The sequence below is a fragment of the Oryctolagus cuniculus genome, chromosome 14, assembly GCF_051225735.1.
Source record: "Oryctolagus cuniculus isolate XC-2025 breed Fujian yellow rabbit chromosome 14, ASM5122573v1, whole genome shotgun sequence".
NCBI classification, from domain to species: domain Eukaryota; kingdom Metazoa; phylum Chordata; class Mammalia; order Lagomorpha; family Leporidae; genus Oryctolagus; species Oryctolagus cuniculus.
Genome location: NC_142880.1, coordinates 31,272 through 47,399, shown reverse-complemented (window position 1 = coordinate 47,399; position 16,128 = coordinate 31,272). Strand labels below are relative to the sequence as shown.

General features: G+C 44.0%; 1 long non-coding RNA gene across 2 annotated transcripts in view; it reads left to right on the top strand.

Annotated features, from left to right (window-relative positions):
- The window catches only part of LOC149122212 (uncharacterized), a 65,420-nt gene that overhangs the window by 26,483 nt on the left and 22,809 nt on the right, over nt 1–16,128 (top strand). The gene's annotated exons all lie outside the window — the stretch shown is intronic.

The window sequence follows — 16,128 nt, the reverse complement described above, 5'->3', positions numbered from 1 at the left end:
TAAAAAAAACTGGAACAGCACTTTGTTAACTCAGAGCCACAGTTTCCTTATTAAACATTCCCCTGATGGTTGTAAATGGTTAAATCCAGTAAAGAGTTCTTCACATTAGACTCCCATGTGATTTTCTAGGTTTTCAGTTGCTATTATTAAAGATTCAAGCCCTAGAATTCCCTATCCTTCAATTTCCTGTGATAGTATCATGAATGTGATTTCGGTTATGAAGGCAGATCTCAGTTGCTTAACCCTTCTTATTTTTACCTTTTGGACTCCTCGTTTTGTTTAAATGTCTCATAAAGTTTCTTTGTTAAAAATTGGCACTCTTCAGTTGGAGGCCTAGACATGTAACCCACAGGCATTGTGGCTATTGGACAAAGTGCTTAGGTTTCTCAGCACCACTGTCCACATTTGTAGAAGCTCATGTCAGATTCATGCTGGCCTGCCATCCCACAATGCTGTCATTCTGTTTCCATGGTTATTTTAGGGAGGTTGAGAACTGATCTGAAATGAGTTGGATTCCCCAATCCCTATAAATTGATCCTGAAGCCCCAATCTCCACTAGTTCAAATGTGACTGTATTTGTTTACTAGGGCTTTAAAAAGTAGTAGAACTCAAATGAGGCCTCTAGGGTAGGTCCTAATCCAGCTGGAGTGCTTTACAAAGAAGCAGAAGACTAGGGCTTCCACAAAGAATCGTCAGGGATGTAGTGGTGAAGAGCCAGGTGTGGACACAGTGAGAGGGCATCTGCATGGCAAGCACAGAGGCCCAGAAGGAACCAAATGGGTCAGGACTTTGCTCTTTGACTTCAGTGTCCAGAACCCGGAAGAGATAACTTTCTCTGTCACTACCTCCTCTTGGAATTTTATGATGGCGTTCCTCCAAAAATTCATAAGGGAATGTCCTCCATCAAAATAAATGTCCCTTTGGGTCTAGGGAACTTTTAGAATTATGGCCCCCAGCTCACTAACATGGATTTTATCTTGGAAGATGAACCTTGGGAATGTCTGGGCACAAAGATCTCCTTCCACATTGGTGTTGTCACCAAGCGTAAAGTTGTTATTATGTGCCAGGCTTTGCTCTAAGTACCTCAGATACAGACACCACCATGTTCACAAAATCACAGAGGAAGGCACAGTGACATTTCCTTTAGGAAAACTGATGCTACAAGAGGTAAGGCTCTTGTCCTGCATTCCAGGGCCACTCAGCAGACCGCACCGCAGAAGTGAAGGAGCAGCAGCACGTGCCCGCACCTTTTCAGGGAGGAGTGAAAAAATCAGTGAATCAGTGTATGTGGAGTGCACCGTGCCAGGTCCATGCAGAACTGGGGATCAGCAAATGGCCAGTGCTGCCTCTGTGGCCATTAGTATCAGCATCTAAAGCTGAGCTTCTGAAAAAGGAAGACTGGGATGTTACTGTACCAGTATTAGGAACAACAGAGGCTAAGATGCACTTAAAATGAATGAATGAAAAACAACAGGTCTAGACATGAGTACCACCTCCTGTGCAATCCGTGTATGCCCACACATAAATCAATTCTTAAAGTACACTAGTATATTTAGATTTTTATAATGCTGGAATTGATGTAAAGGGAAATAAAAGACACATCTGAATGCTTAGTAAACATAGAAAGTTTCATGGGAAATACCTTTCTTTAATAGTTACCTCCCAATTCACAGGCTTAATCAAAGTGTGATTTGGCCATGTACAACAGATCAGATTCAGCAAGTAGCTGTGACTTTACAACAGCTTTTGTCATAGTAACTTTAGGCTTCGACTCTGGAGTGGTGACGTAAAGCTCTTCCAAAGCTGGCAATCCTGGAAACCATGATTCTGACAGTTTCTCGTAAGTCTTGATCCAATATATTCTTATTCTCTATTCTTCACTCCTGCCTTTGATATGCATCTAATTCACAGTGTTGTTCTTTTTATAAATGAATCTCTGACCTTTCTCTATACACACACACACATATATATTTATATAAATTTAAAAGAGCTATCAGAGACAGTGATGGAAAGATGAACATGTGTCATCCATTGGTTCACTCTCCAAATATTGTTAAGTGTTGGGACTGGACCACGCTGAACAGATGAGAAAATAAGTAGGGCAATCAGAAAGAGCCCACTGCTTTCCTGAGACACTCCTAGGAGAGGCGTGTGTCGAGCTGCTGCTAGTTGGCCCTGTGTTGAGGTACCAAGCAGTATGAGGATGGGTTGGGGAGGTGTCAGTGTAAGGCTGGCACAAAACACACCGGACACCAGAGTGAGGGAAAGGGTTTATTGGGGAAAACCCAGCAGACCGGAGGGAAGGGGTGAGGACAGTAAAAGGAGAGCACGTGTCCAGGAAGTGGGTCTAATATCCCTTTTCCAGGGGGCAGGCAGGGAAATAGGGAGAGGGAATCCCATTAGGTTGGGGGTGGAGCTTGACACCGGTGGTTGGGCCATGTGGCTACCTGGCTTTCAGCAATGGCGGCGGGGGCTAGGGTCTAGGATGTAGATCAGGGTGTAGATCGCACCATAGATAAGACTGCACCATTTTCCTAGCAGCCAGCATTGTGCAGCACATGGGCTGCAGACTGAGCACTACTGATGATGGTGATTGGCTTCAGTCATATTCACTGATGCACTGATACATCTCTGAGGTCATATCAGCCAGCCTGCTCCAGAGTCTGACCAGGAACTAAGGTGCAGCCTGCAACCCGAGTTCCTTGTGTGTAAGCACACAGGGCAGAGTATGGGGAACTCTGCTTGTTATGGGATGAAGAACTGAAACACACAGATCCATAGTAGGTAACATTGAAATGTACAGATGCGGGTATGAATTCCTTCATTTCAAGCTTTTGGATGCAGAAACTTAAAATCTTTTCTTGGAGACTATCACCAGTGGGGCAAAGTACTAGGCTCTGACCTCTGAAGGACATATGTGAGGAATTCTCAATGTTACAGAAGGTGGAGCCACACAGGCAGTTTAAGATAGAACACTTCCATATGGAATTCTTTCAGGTAAGGGAGAATTTTGAGATATTTCTTAGTGATCATCAGCTGTCTTTCATTGCTGGAGTATAAATTTGTGAGAGTCAAAACACTCTCTTCTCCAGGCAAGCCTTTGTCTGTTTTCACAAACCTGAAGCTATGTGCAGTGTGTGTTGGCCAAGAACTCCTCTCTACCATCCGAGAACAAGCTTCAGGAAGCATCCGTCCCTGAAAGCAGGCCCCTCCGTGGTGAGTGTGTGCACATACTGAGAGGCAAACATGTAGACCTATGTCTACTCTGCCTTTGTTACACTGAACTCAGTAGACATCCAGCAGAGAGGAAGACACCTCAGTTCCCCCTCCTGTGACAACTGAGAAGCAGCCTGTGTATGAAGAATTTTGTGTGTATTTGAGAAAGTTTCTTTAGAAACACCTGAAAATCTCTACTCTGTCACTTTATGCCTCAATTCATTAAAATTGGCTTAAGGACCTGCCAGGTAGTATTTGTCACCAAGAAGTAAAGGACAAGGATTCAGCTAAGGTTTGAGACACCATCTTCGGGCCACTGCAACCTGGTTCTTGAATTGTTTTCATGCAGTACACTTCGCCACTCTGGATCTCCTAGTTTGTTTTTTTCTTGTTTCACCGTTCTTCCCAACCCAACACCCCTCTCCTATCTTCCTTCCTTCTTCCTCACTCCACATTCCAGCTCCCTCTTTCTTTTTTTCTATGTACTATAACATCTTACAGCTATCAGTGCTGAAACCTTGGCTGATTCCTGACATTCTTGTTTTTCAATGTGACTCGATAGTTATCAACTTGACTCAGCCACTGGGTGCCCAGATATTTGGCCAGACATTTTTTGTAGTTTTTTTGGTGTGTATTTCTAGAAGAGGCTGACATGTGAATAGGTAGACAAAGTACAGCAGATTGTCCTTATTTTGTTGAAGGCCTAAGCTCTTGAGTCATTTGAAAACCTAAATAGAAGCAAAGTGCTGACCTTCCTCTCAGCAATATTAGCATTGATTATCTTTTGTCTCCATCTTGCCAATGCAATTTTGATAAATGTAAGCTCCCATTAAGCTCACTCAAGGGATTCAATACCTGTAAAATCAATATGTAGAAAAGCAAACTTTTAAGTAGGTAAGTACTCAGGTGATAGTCAGATACGTATGTATTTTTGCATTGCGTGAGTTCTAACAGTGTGAAACACTCTGATTTGCTTGCTCAGCCAGCACAGAGAGTCATGTACCTGTATAACACTCATGTGTCAGGCACTGTGAGCTATGAAAACTAAGGGCCAGCACTGTGGCAGAGCGGGTAAAGCCACCGCCTGCAGTGCAGGCATCCCACATGGGTGCCAGTTTGAGTCCCAACTGCTCCACTTCTAATCCAACTCTCTGCTATGGCCTGGGAAAGCAGTGGAAGGTGGCCCAAGTCCTTAGGCCATTGTACCCATGTGGGAAGACCTGGAGGAAGCTCCTGGCTGCTGGCTTCGGATGGGTGCAGCTCCAGCCATGCGGCCAACTGGGGAGGGAACTAGAAGATGGAAGACACCCCCCCCCCCGCCTCTCATTGTCTCTGTGTGTAACTCTAACTTTTAAATAAATAAGTAAATAAATCTTAAAAAAAACTAAGTAACACAAGATTATACCCTAAATGTACAGAAGACAAAGCATCCTCAAATGAAAAAGGAAAACAAATCGAAGAAGAAAGAGAAATGCTTCTAGAATCAAAAGGGGGAAACTTTAAATTTGTGGAGTAATAAATCAGTGTGGCCAGGTGAGGCTGCTTCAGTAATAGAAGTACTACCTTGGTCCTGAGGAGGATGTGTCAGGATTCCAGGTCCATTCCCAAGCTGAGTAGGATCCTCCAACACCAATAACCATGGACCTTGAGTGCTATGTAAGGCAAGGAGTTGGGTAAAAGACATGAAACACAGCATTTCACAGTGCATTTCAGCCCTCCTTGAACCTGTGGGGTTGGCCACAAGTGGACTGCCTTCTTGTAAAATGCCTTGCATTTAGCTGAAATGTCGTGGCCAAGCTGTATTCTCAACAGTGCTGTCTTGTTGGTTTCTTATTGCAGGTCATATCCATGATCACAAGTACAGCAAGCTGCTCAAGGACTAGCAAATTCTTTTAAAAGATGTATTTATTTGAAAGGCAGAGTTAAAGAGAGGCAGAGACAGAGAGAGAGGTCTTCCATCCACTGGTTCACTCCCCAGATGGCCGCAATGTCTGGAGCTGCAGCAATCTGAAGCCAGGAGCCAGGAGCACGGAGCTTCCTCCAGGTCTCCCATGTGGGTGCAGGGGTCCAGGGACTTGAGCCATCATCTACTGCTTTGTCAGGCCCTAGCAGAGAGCTGGATCAGAAGTGGAGCAGCCAGAACTTGAACTGGCACCCATATAGGATGCCAGCACTGTAGACTGGGGCTTTTTTTTTTTTTGACAGGCAGAGTGGACAGTGAGAGAGACAGAGAGAAAGGTCTTCCTTTTGCCGTTGGTTCACCCTCCAATGGCCGCCACGGCCGGCGCGCTGCGGCCAGCGCACCGCGCCGATCCAATGGCAGGAGCCAGGTACTTCTCCTGGTCTCCCATGGGGTGCAGGGCCCAAGTACTTGGGCCATCCTCCACTGCACTCCTGGGCCACAGCAGAGAGCTGGCCTGGAAGAGGGGCAACCAGGACAGAATCCGGTGCCCCGACCGGGACTAGAACCCGGTGTGCCGGTGCCGCAAGGCGGAGGATTAGCCTAGTGAGCCGCGGCGCAAGCCTAGACTGGGGCTTTAACCTACTGTGTCACAGCGCCAGGACTAAGAAATTTTACCTGTATATATACTGTACAAGTTGTTATTTACATATGAAAGCACGTATACAAATTCCATGCCAATCTACAGTTTTTGTATGTATATATGTAGATGAACACACATTGATAAGGAACCACAATGAAACCCTTCAATTAAAAAAAAGTGGTTGAAGTGATTCACAAAAGATATCCTAATAACCAATAAGCACACAGAATCATTACATGTAAGGTACATGCAAATTAAAGCCTAGAACAGATCACCATACTCTGCTCAAGGATTAAAATTAGTGTTGGCCAGGTTTGTGCAACAACAAACTTTCATGTATTGTTTGGTGGTTATTGGTGGAATAAGCCTTTTTTAAACAGTGAAATACCTACCAAAACTATGTGTAAAGTCTACCTTAGCGTAATCATATATAAGCAATATGCATGCATCATAAATTGATGTGTTCCATGGTATAAAGATCACAGAACATGAACTGTTTCATCCAATACAATGACATGGAACCATTACGAGCTCTGGCTATGGTCGTGGGCTGATGCCATCATGGTTGATGTGATGGGCTGATGCCATGCAGGCCCCACATACCCTCAGGGCACTGACAGAAGAGTTTTTTTTTAATTTTTCAAATTTTATTTTTAATTAATTTTAACATATTCAGTGTGATTTGTAGATAAAATTCTAAGAACATGATTATATTCCCAGTCCCCTCCTCTCCCTCCCATCCTCTTTCCTTCTTCCTTTTTTTTTTTTTTTTGACAGGCAGAGTTAGACAGTGAGTGAGAGAGAGAGAAAGGTCTTCCTTTTCCATTGATTCACCCAACAAATGGCCGCTACAGCCAGTGCGTTGCACCGACCCAAAGCCAAGAGCCAGATGCTTCCTCCTGGTCTCCCATGAGGGTGCAGGGCCCAAGCACTTGGGCAATCCTCCACTGCCTTCCCGGGCCACAGCAGAGAGCTGGACTGGAAGAGGAGCAACCGGGACTAGAACCCAGGGTACCGGCGCCTCAGGTGGAGGATTAGCCAAGTGAGCCATGGCGCCAGCACCTTCTTCTCTTCTATTGAGTTTTTGAGATAACATATTTTTAAATTACATTATAGTAGAAAGGCTTAATACTTCTCAGTATAAGAAGTATAACAGGTAAAAAGCAAAAAGTCCCCAGTTTAGAGGAATATAGACAACAGCTATAAACAATAATTAAATGGAAAAATGACCATTTCACACATATTCAGTGAATTTTAAAGTAATCACAGATCATTAAAACTACATTAAAACTAAGTATGACATTCTTAACCATTGGTTTGACAAAGGTATAAAAAAAGGATTTACAAAACTATTTTTGCAGCAGTACCGATACAGTCATTTCTTTTTTTGTTGGATTTTTAAATATCAGCTCCCACCTGTGAGGGAGAACATGCAGTGTTTGTCTCTCTGGGTCTGGCTTATTTCACTGAACATGGTGTCCTCTAGTTGTGTCCATTTTCCTGCAAATGGTGAGATTCCATTCTTTTTCATATCTGAATAATCTATTGTGTATACATACCACATTTCCCATGTCCATCCACTGATGATGGACACTTGCGTGGTCCCAAATCTTGGCTGTGTGAACAGTGCTGCTGTAAACATGGAGGTATGGTATCTCTCTGATGCATTGCAACCAAGTCTCTGAGTAAACACCCAGCAGTGGGATTGTGGGATCATATGGCAAAAAACTAAGAACTATTTCTAGTTTTTAAAAAAAATCTCCACAGTGTTTTCCACAGTGGCTGCACTAGTTTGCATTCCCACCAGCAGCATGTGAGTGTCCCCTTTCTCCACATCCTGGCCAGCATTTGTTACTCTGTGTTTTGCATTTTAGTCAATTTGGCAGGGGTGAGGTGATTTCTCATTGATTCGCATTTTAGTGACATTGATTCTTCCAATCCATAAGCAAGGAATATCTTTCCATTTCTTTGTGTGTCCTTGATGATTTCTTTCATCAATGTTTGATAATTTTCATTGTAGATTTCTTTCACTTCTTTGGTTAAATTTATTCCTAAATTTTTATTATGTTTGTGGCTGTTGTGAATGGGATTTCTTTATTAATTTCTCTTTCTGTAAGTTCATCATTAGCTTACTAAAAAGCTACTATTTTTTGTATATTTGTTTATTTTGTAACCTGCCACTTTACTGAGTTGGTCTATCAATTCTGCACCTTTTTGGTGGAGTGTTTAGGTTTCTCCACGTACAGCATTGTGTCATCTGCAAACATGGGTAATTCGACTTCTTCTTTTACACTTTTGCTGCTCTTTGTTTCCTTCCCCTCTAATTGCTCTTGCTAAAGCTTCCGGTGCTGTACTGAACAGGAGTGCTGAACCTGGACATGCTGGTCTCCACCTGCTTTCAGCTTTTCCCCTTACAGTGTGACGCTGGCTGGTGGTTTGTCATGGGCAGCCTTCATACTTTTGAGGAGTGTTCCTTCTATACCTAATTTGTGGAGGGTTTTTATCATGAAGGTGAGTTGAATTTTATCAAATGCTTTCTGTGCATCTATTGAGATGACCACGTGGTTTTTGTTCTTCATTCTATTGATGTGATTTGTGATATTTGTTGATTTGCGAATGTTGGACGACCCTTGCATTTCTGGGATGATTCCCACTTGGTTGTGATGTGTCATCTTTTTGATGTGGTTTTCAATTCAGTTTGCTAGTTTTTGTTGAGAATCTTTGCATCTATATTCGTTTAGGATCTAGGTATGTGGTTTTCTTTTTGTGTCATATCTTTGGTTTTCAAAAATAATTATGACCTCATGAAAACTGTAAGGCAGAGTTCCATACTGTTCAATGCTTTGGAATAGTTTGAAGAGTGTTGGAGTTACTTCCTCTTTGAATGTTTTGTAGAGTTTAGTAGTAAAGCCACCAGGTCCCAGACCTTTCCTTGATGGAAGATTTTGATTACTGCTTCAATCTCATTTCTTGTTCTGGGTCTGTTTAGATTATATATATCTTCCTTGATTTAATTTTGGTAGGGTAAAAGAATTCAAAAATTTATCCATTTCTTCTAGGTTTTCCAATTTATTAGCATTTAGTTCTTCATAGTAGTTTATTACGATTTTTTGTATTTCAGTGAGGTTAGTTGCAATGTCTCCTTTTTCATCTCCAATTTTATTATTTGAGTCTTTTTCACTTTTTTCCTTTGTTAGACTGGCTAGAGGTTTATCTATTTTGTTTATCTTCTCAAAAAGCCAACTTTTTGTTTTGTTGATCTTTTGTATTGTTTTTAGTTTCAATTTCATTTATTTCTGCTCGGATCCTTATTTCTTGCCTCCTGCTGATTTGGGGCTTGGTTTATCCCTGTTTTTCTAAGTCTTCACGATGGATCAGTAGATCTTCAAGACTCTTTTTTTAATGTAAACACTGAATGCTGTAAACTTCCCTCTTAATACTGCTGTTGCTGTGTCCCACAGGCTTTGGTATGTTATGTTTTCATTTTTATGTATTTCAAGAAAGTTTTGATTCCCTTTTTAATTTCTTCACTTGATTTATCAATAGCATGTTGTTTAATTTCCAAGTATTTAATTCCAAGTTTTATACTGTTCTTCTTGTGTTGGTTTCTACTTTTATTCCTTTGTGGAAGGTCTGAGAAGATACATGGTGTGATTTAAATCTTTTTGAATTTGCTGACACTTGATTTGTGGCCCGATATGTGTTCTATCCTAGAAAACTTCCACGTGCTGACGAGAAGAATGTGTGTGCTTTGGCTGCTGGTGAAATGGCTGCATATGTAGCATGTTTGAACTCCGATGTGTCTTTATTGAGTTTTTCCTATCTGGGTGACCTGTCCATTGATGAGAGTGGGGTGTTGAAGTCACCCATGGTGATTGTATTGGAGTCTATCTCTCCCTTTAGGTCTAACAGTATTTTCTGTTTATATCTAGTCTTGTGAGCATATATATATGGAAATTTAACCAGCATCCACATGAGATGCTGGCATCACAGGCAGCAGCTTAACCCATTACACCACAGTGCCGACCCCATTATCTTCCTCCTGGTAGTCTCTGCCTCCTCCTGGCCTCATCACACTGACGTGCGTTCAGAACAGCTGAACAGGAGCAACTGAAGCAGCCACATCTGTCTTGTTCCTAAGGTTTGGAGTCAGAAGTGCCTTTCACTGTGGAGCATTGTGCCAACTGTAGGATTTTCAAAGATTGTTTAAAGTGATTTATTGATTTATTTGAGAGGCAGAGTTACAGAGAGAGAGAGAGGAGAGGGAGGTCTTCCATCTGCTGGTTTCCTCCCCAAATGGCTGCAATGGGTGGGGCTGTGCCAGGCTGAAGCCAAGAGCCAGGAGCTTCTTCTGAGTCTCCCATGTGGGTGCAGGGGCCCAAGTGCTTGGGCCATCCTCTGCTGCTTTCCCAGGTGCATTAGCAGGGAGCAGGATTGGAAGCAGAACAGCCGGGACTCGAACCAGTGAACATATTGGAGGCTGACACTGCAGACAGTGGCTGCACAGTGCCGGCCCCTCAAAGATATCTTTTATCATGTGGGAAAAGCCTCTTTCTAGTTAATTTGTTAATGATTTTTATGATGAATGAAAATTGGATTTGTCAATATTTTAACTTCATCAATTGAGATAGTGGTATTGTTCTCATCATTTTTTCTATCAGTATTGTGTTTTTTTCTGATATTAAACCAACTAGAATTCTTAGGATAAATTCTACTTGGTCATTTTAGATATTGCTGGCTTCCACCTCCTAAGTATTTTGTGTCAGTACACATTTGTTGAAGAATTGGTCTGCAATTTTATTTGCTGTGACACCTTTGTCTGGCTTTGATACCAGAGTGATGCTGGCATCATAGGGCGGATCTCAGTGTCTCCACGTTCTCTGCTGTCTCAAAGGGTTTTTGTGGTGCTGGCCACACTGCTGTCTTGTGCCGGTGGGTGATGGAGTTCACCAACAGTGTCAGCTGGTCTTGTTTTACTTTGTGGGAATGTTTACATTCCAGATTAATTGCCTTATAAGATATAGGTCAATTCAAATTGTCTACTTATTTTCAATTCACTTTTTAAAAAATATTTTATTTATTTATTTGAGAGGTAGAGACAGAGAGAAGGAGAGACAGAGAAAAGTCTTCCTTCTACTGGTTCACTCTCCAAATGGTTGCAACAGCCGGAGCTGGGGCTCATCCAAAGCCAGGAGCCAGGAGCTTTTCTGGGTCTCCCACACCAGTGTGGGGGCCCAAGGACTTGGAGCATCTTCCACTGCTTTCCCAGGCCATAGCAGAGAGCTGGGTAGGAAGAGAAGCAGCTGGGATTCAAACTGGTGCCCATGTGGGATGCCAGCACTGCAGGCAGAGGATTAACCTACTGTGCCACAGCACCAGCCCCTTTGATTCATTCTTGATCATTTGAGTCTTTCTAGGAATTTATCCATTTTATCTAGCTTGTCTAATCTTCTGTAACAAAGTTGTTCAATCAATTTGTAATCTATATCTAACTCTGTATCATCTACACATTTATCTGAGGTCTGCATTGGTAGATTGTAGCTTTTTTCTTACTGGGTCAGCTTAGCTAAAGGTTTACCAAATTTTTTGGTCTTTGTAAAGAACCAAATGTTGATTATATTACATTTTCTCTATTTTTTTGTATCCTCTTTAATCTTTAGTGTTTTTTTCTTCCTGTTACTTTGGGTTTGATTTCCTTCGCTTTTATTAGCTTCTTCTGATGGCATATAATTCACTGAAATTATGGGTCTTTTTTCTTTATAATTAAAACTAAAAATATAACCCTAAACACTGTTTCAACTATGGTCCAGATATTTTGATACTTTGTGTTTCATTTTCATCAAGTTCAAGATATTTTCCAATTTTCTTTTTTGACCTGTGGATTATTTAAAAATATGTATTTAAAAATACATGAGTATTTACCACATTTCTTTCCTCAGCCAATTTCTAAGTTAATTCAGCATGGTTATGAGGACATATTTGTATGATTTTCTTTATGTTTTCAAGATTTATTTTATGAAAAAGATATGTCCTCTACAAGATGTTTTTTGAGTCCTTGCATCAAATATGCTTCCTTGTGGCTGCATGAAGTGTCCTGGCCACCTCAGCTGTGTCAGCTTGGCTGATAGTGTTGCTCATGTCTTTCATGTCCATATTGTGTTTCTCTAGTTATTCCATGAATCACAGATAAAGAAGTATTAAAATATCCAGTTACACTTTATGTATCTGTATTTACTTGATAGGCAGAGAGAGCAAGCTTCTCTTTGCTGGTTCACTCCTCCCATGTGTACAACTTCCAGGCTGGGCTACACTGAAACCAAGAGCCAGGAACTCCACCTGGGTCTCTGTGTGGGAAGCAGGAGCCCGAGTCCTTGAGTCAAGCCTTCCCAGAGAGCAGAGCAGGACAGATCCCTGGCACATCCCCAGGGGCAGCTCAACCTGCTGTGCCACAGCATCCACCCCCCAGCTCCTCTTTATCCTTTCAGTTCTGTTAGTTTTGCTCCATATTCTTTGTAACTCTGTCGTTAGGTACTTATACTTTATTGGATAGCTGTGATGCATTTTGTCATTTTTCATATGAAATATCCTTATATTCACTGTAATATTTCTTGGTTTTTTAAAGATTTATTTTAGTTATTTGAAAAGCAGAGAGAGAGAGAGACAGAGAGAGACAGAGAGAGAGAAAGAACTTCTATCTGCTAATTCACTCCCCAAATGGCTGCAGTAGCTGGGGCTTCGCTAGACTGAAGCCAGGAGCCAGGAACTCCATCTGGGTCTCCCACATGGGTGCAGGGGTCCAAGTTCTTGAACCATCTTCCACAGCTTTCCCAAGCACATTAGCAGGGAGCTGAACTGTAAGCAGAACAGCTGGGACTGGAACTGGTGCTCCAATATGAGGTGCTGGCATTGCAAACAGTGGCCTACTTGTTTTAAAGTATATTTTATCTAACATTAACATAGTATCTAGATCTCTTATTGTTTCTGTTTGCATGGTACATGTTTTCTTTTTTTAAAGATTTCATTTATTTATTCGAAAGTCAGAGTTACACAGAGAGAGAGAGAGAGGTCTTCCATCTGCTGGTTCACTCCACAGTTGGCCGCAATGGCCGGAACTGTGCCGATCTGAAGCCAGGAGCCAGGAGCTTCTTCCGGGTATTCCACGTGGGTGCAGAGGCCCAAGGACTTAGGCCATCTTCTACTGCTTTCCCAGGCCATAGCAGAGAGCTGGATCAGAAGAGGAGCAGCCGGGACTAGAACTGGCGCCCTTCTGGATGCTGGTGTCCCAGGCTAGGGCATTAACCCGCTGTGCCACAGGACTGGCCCCGGTACATGTTTTCTATTCTTTTACTTTTAACATAGGTGTGCTGTGTATCTTTTTTATATATCCTATAGTTGGATCTTGCTTTTGTATCCACTCTGATAACTACCATCTTTTGACTGGAAAATTAATTCATTTGTATTTAATGGAATTATTGATATGGTTTTTTTTTTGGGGGGGGCAGGCAGAGTTATCCAGTGAGAGAGAGCAGAGTTAGACAGTGAGAGAGAGAGACAGAGACAGAGAGATAGAGACAGAGAGAGAGGTCTTCCTTCCGTTGGTTCACTCCCCAAATGGCCGCTGCGGCTGGCACTGCGCCGATCTGAAGCCAGGAGCCAGATGCTTCCTCCTGGTGTCCCATGCGGGTGCAGGGACCCAAGCATTTGGGCCATCCTCTGCTGCCCTCCTGGGCCACAGCAGAGAGCTGGACTGGAAGAGGAGCAACCAGGACAGAATCCGGCACCCCAACCGGGACTAGTACCCGGAGCCCCAACCGGGACTAGAACCTGGGGTGCCGGTGCCGCAGGCGGAAGATTAGCCAAGTGAGCCATGGCGCCGGCTGATATGGTTGGATTTAAATGTGATATTTTGTTATTTGATTTACATTATTTTAGATACTTATTTCTCTTTTTTTCCTTACTTTGCTTTAAATAATTTTTAAAGTATACCCTTGAGCTATTTTGTAGTTATGCCCCTTTAACTTGTCACAATCTGCATCCAATGAGCACTGACTTAATTGTGTGAAAAGACAGCAACTTTACTCTAGCTCCTGGTGCCTTTTTTTTTTTTTTTAAGATTTATATATTTATTTGAAAGGCAGAGTTACAGAGAGGCAGAGAGAGAGAGGATATCTTTGATTTGCTGGTTCACTGCCCAGATGGTCTCAACGGCCAGAGCTAGGCTGATCTGAAGCCAGGAGCCAGGAGCTCCCTCCGGGTCTCCCACATGGGTGCAGGGCCCAAGGACTTGGGCCATCCTGCACTGCTTTCCCAGGCCATAGCAGAGAGCTGGATTAGAAGTGGAGCAGCCAGGACTCGAACTGGCGCCCATATGGGACGCCGGCACTGCAGGTGGTGGCTTTACCTGCTACGCCACAGCACCAGCCCCTCTGGGTGTCTTTTAAATCAGCTTTCTAGTGTGTGCTAAGTGTCCTGTAACTGTCCCTGCATCCTAAATGCAATCAATGTGTTTGTAGCCAACATGTTGACTCTGAAGTTCTCTGAAATCTAACCCCAGGCTTGACAGCAACAACACAGGCAAGCATCCTCCATGGTATTCCACAGGCACACACGGAACTGGCCACTTGCATCACTCACTGAACTGCTGCCCTCAAGGAAGTGTCAAGAGCTCAACGTGGTGGTCCCAAACCCCAGCAGCCAGTTCTCCAGGACGCGAGCAGAAGCCCCGCCTTCCCAATCCAGATTCAGGACAGCAGTCAGATCTTTGCCAAGGAAACAAAACTGCCTGGACAGTATTCCTGTGTTCAGGACAAGCTGGGAGGGGCAGAAGCCATTCTGAGAACAGTGCCCCCTATGGGCAGGCCTTGTGTGTGAGAATGTGGGCTAGCAAATGTGCAGGCTGGCTGGGAGCCAGCCCAAGGCCTTATTAACAATTCATTTCCTGAATAGTCAGGGGCTCTGAACTCACAGATTTTCTCCTTGAGAATGTTAGTGAATCTCTGGGCCTTTCATTGGTGAAAAATTTCCCCACAAGCTAGAAAGAAGTGTTTTTCTCACTGACAGTGTCACAGTGGCAGGGTGTATTGCATACAGAACAATCAAGGTTGAGCAGCTGGGAGGGAAGGGGCACTCAACAGAGGGGCTGGGAAGGTGCGGCACAGGGTGGAGCAGGGGAGTGTGGGCCTGGACTCAGGTAGGCTGAGGCCGCTCTGAAGGTCACTGGAAACCTTGAGGAGGCGGCCCGTTGGGGTCAGGGAAGAAACTGGTACAAATCCAGGAGCAGCTCTGGAGGCTGAGTGCAGGCAGGTCTTTCTTTTTTTCTTTTTTAAAGATTTATTTATTTGAAAGTCAGAGTTACACAGAGAGAGGAGAGGCAGAGAGAGAGGCGGGGGGGGGGGAGGTCTTCCCTCCGTTGGTTCACTCCCCAATTAGCCACAACGGCCGGAGCTGCGCCGATCCGAAGCCAGGAGCCAGGAGCTTCTTCAGGGCATCCCACATGAATACAGGGGCCCAAGAACTTGGGCCATCTCCTACTGCTTTCCTAGGTTATAGCAGAGAGCTGGGTCAGAAGTGGAGCAGCTGGGTCTCAAACCGGCGCCCATATGGGATGCTGGCGCTTCAGGCCAGGGCATTAACCTGCTGCGCCTCAGCACCAGCTCCAGACAGATCTTTCAAGTAGAGTTGTTGCAAAGGGGAAAAAAGCAGCTGATGGCACCGTGTCAAGAGCATTTGAGAGGAATCAGGTAGGTTATCTTGCTACGGGAGTAACCCAAGAGGGGAACCTGGGGATGTGAGAGGCAGCTGAGGTTCCTGCGGCAGCACCTTGAGTAGGTGAGGAAGGCTTGGCTTCCTGCCCCAGGTGCAGGACTGGCTTCAGATGAGGTCAGCTCATGGCGAGGTGTGGAGGACAGCTGTGGTGCAGCAGGTGCCAGGCCACTGGCTGATAGAGGAAGAGAGGAACTGTTGGCAGTTTGAGGACAGAAGTGAGGAATGTATGAGAAGCAGTGAGGGGAGGGACATCACAGGCCCCTTGTCACTAGAGCTCAGGCCACATTTTTCTGCAGGGGTGCTGGTGCAGGACAAGAAGAGAACTGTTTCTTTCTCTTTTTTTTTAAAGATTTATTTATTTATTTGAAAGAGTTACACAGAAGGAGAGTCAGAGCAAGAGAGAGAGAGAGAGAGGTCTTCCATCCTTTGGGTCACTCCCCAATTGGCTGCAACGCCTGGAGCTGGGTCAATCTGAAGCCAGGAGCTTCTTCCAGGTCTCCCACGTGGGTGCAGAGGCCCAAGGACTTGGGCCATCTCCTGCTGCTTTCCCAGGCCATAGCAGAGAGCTGGATCGGAAGTGGAGCAGCTGGGACTAGAACCGGCG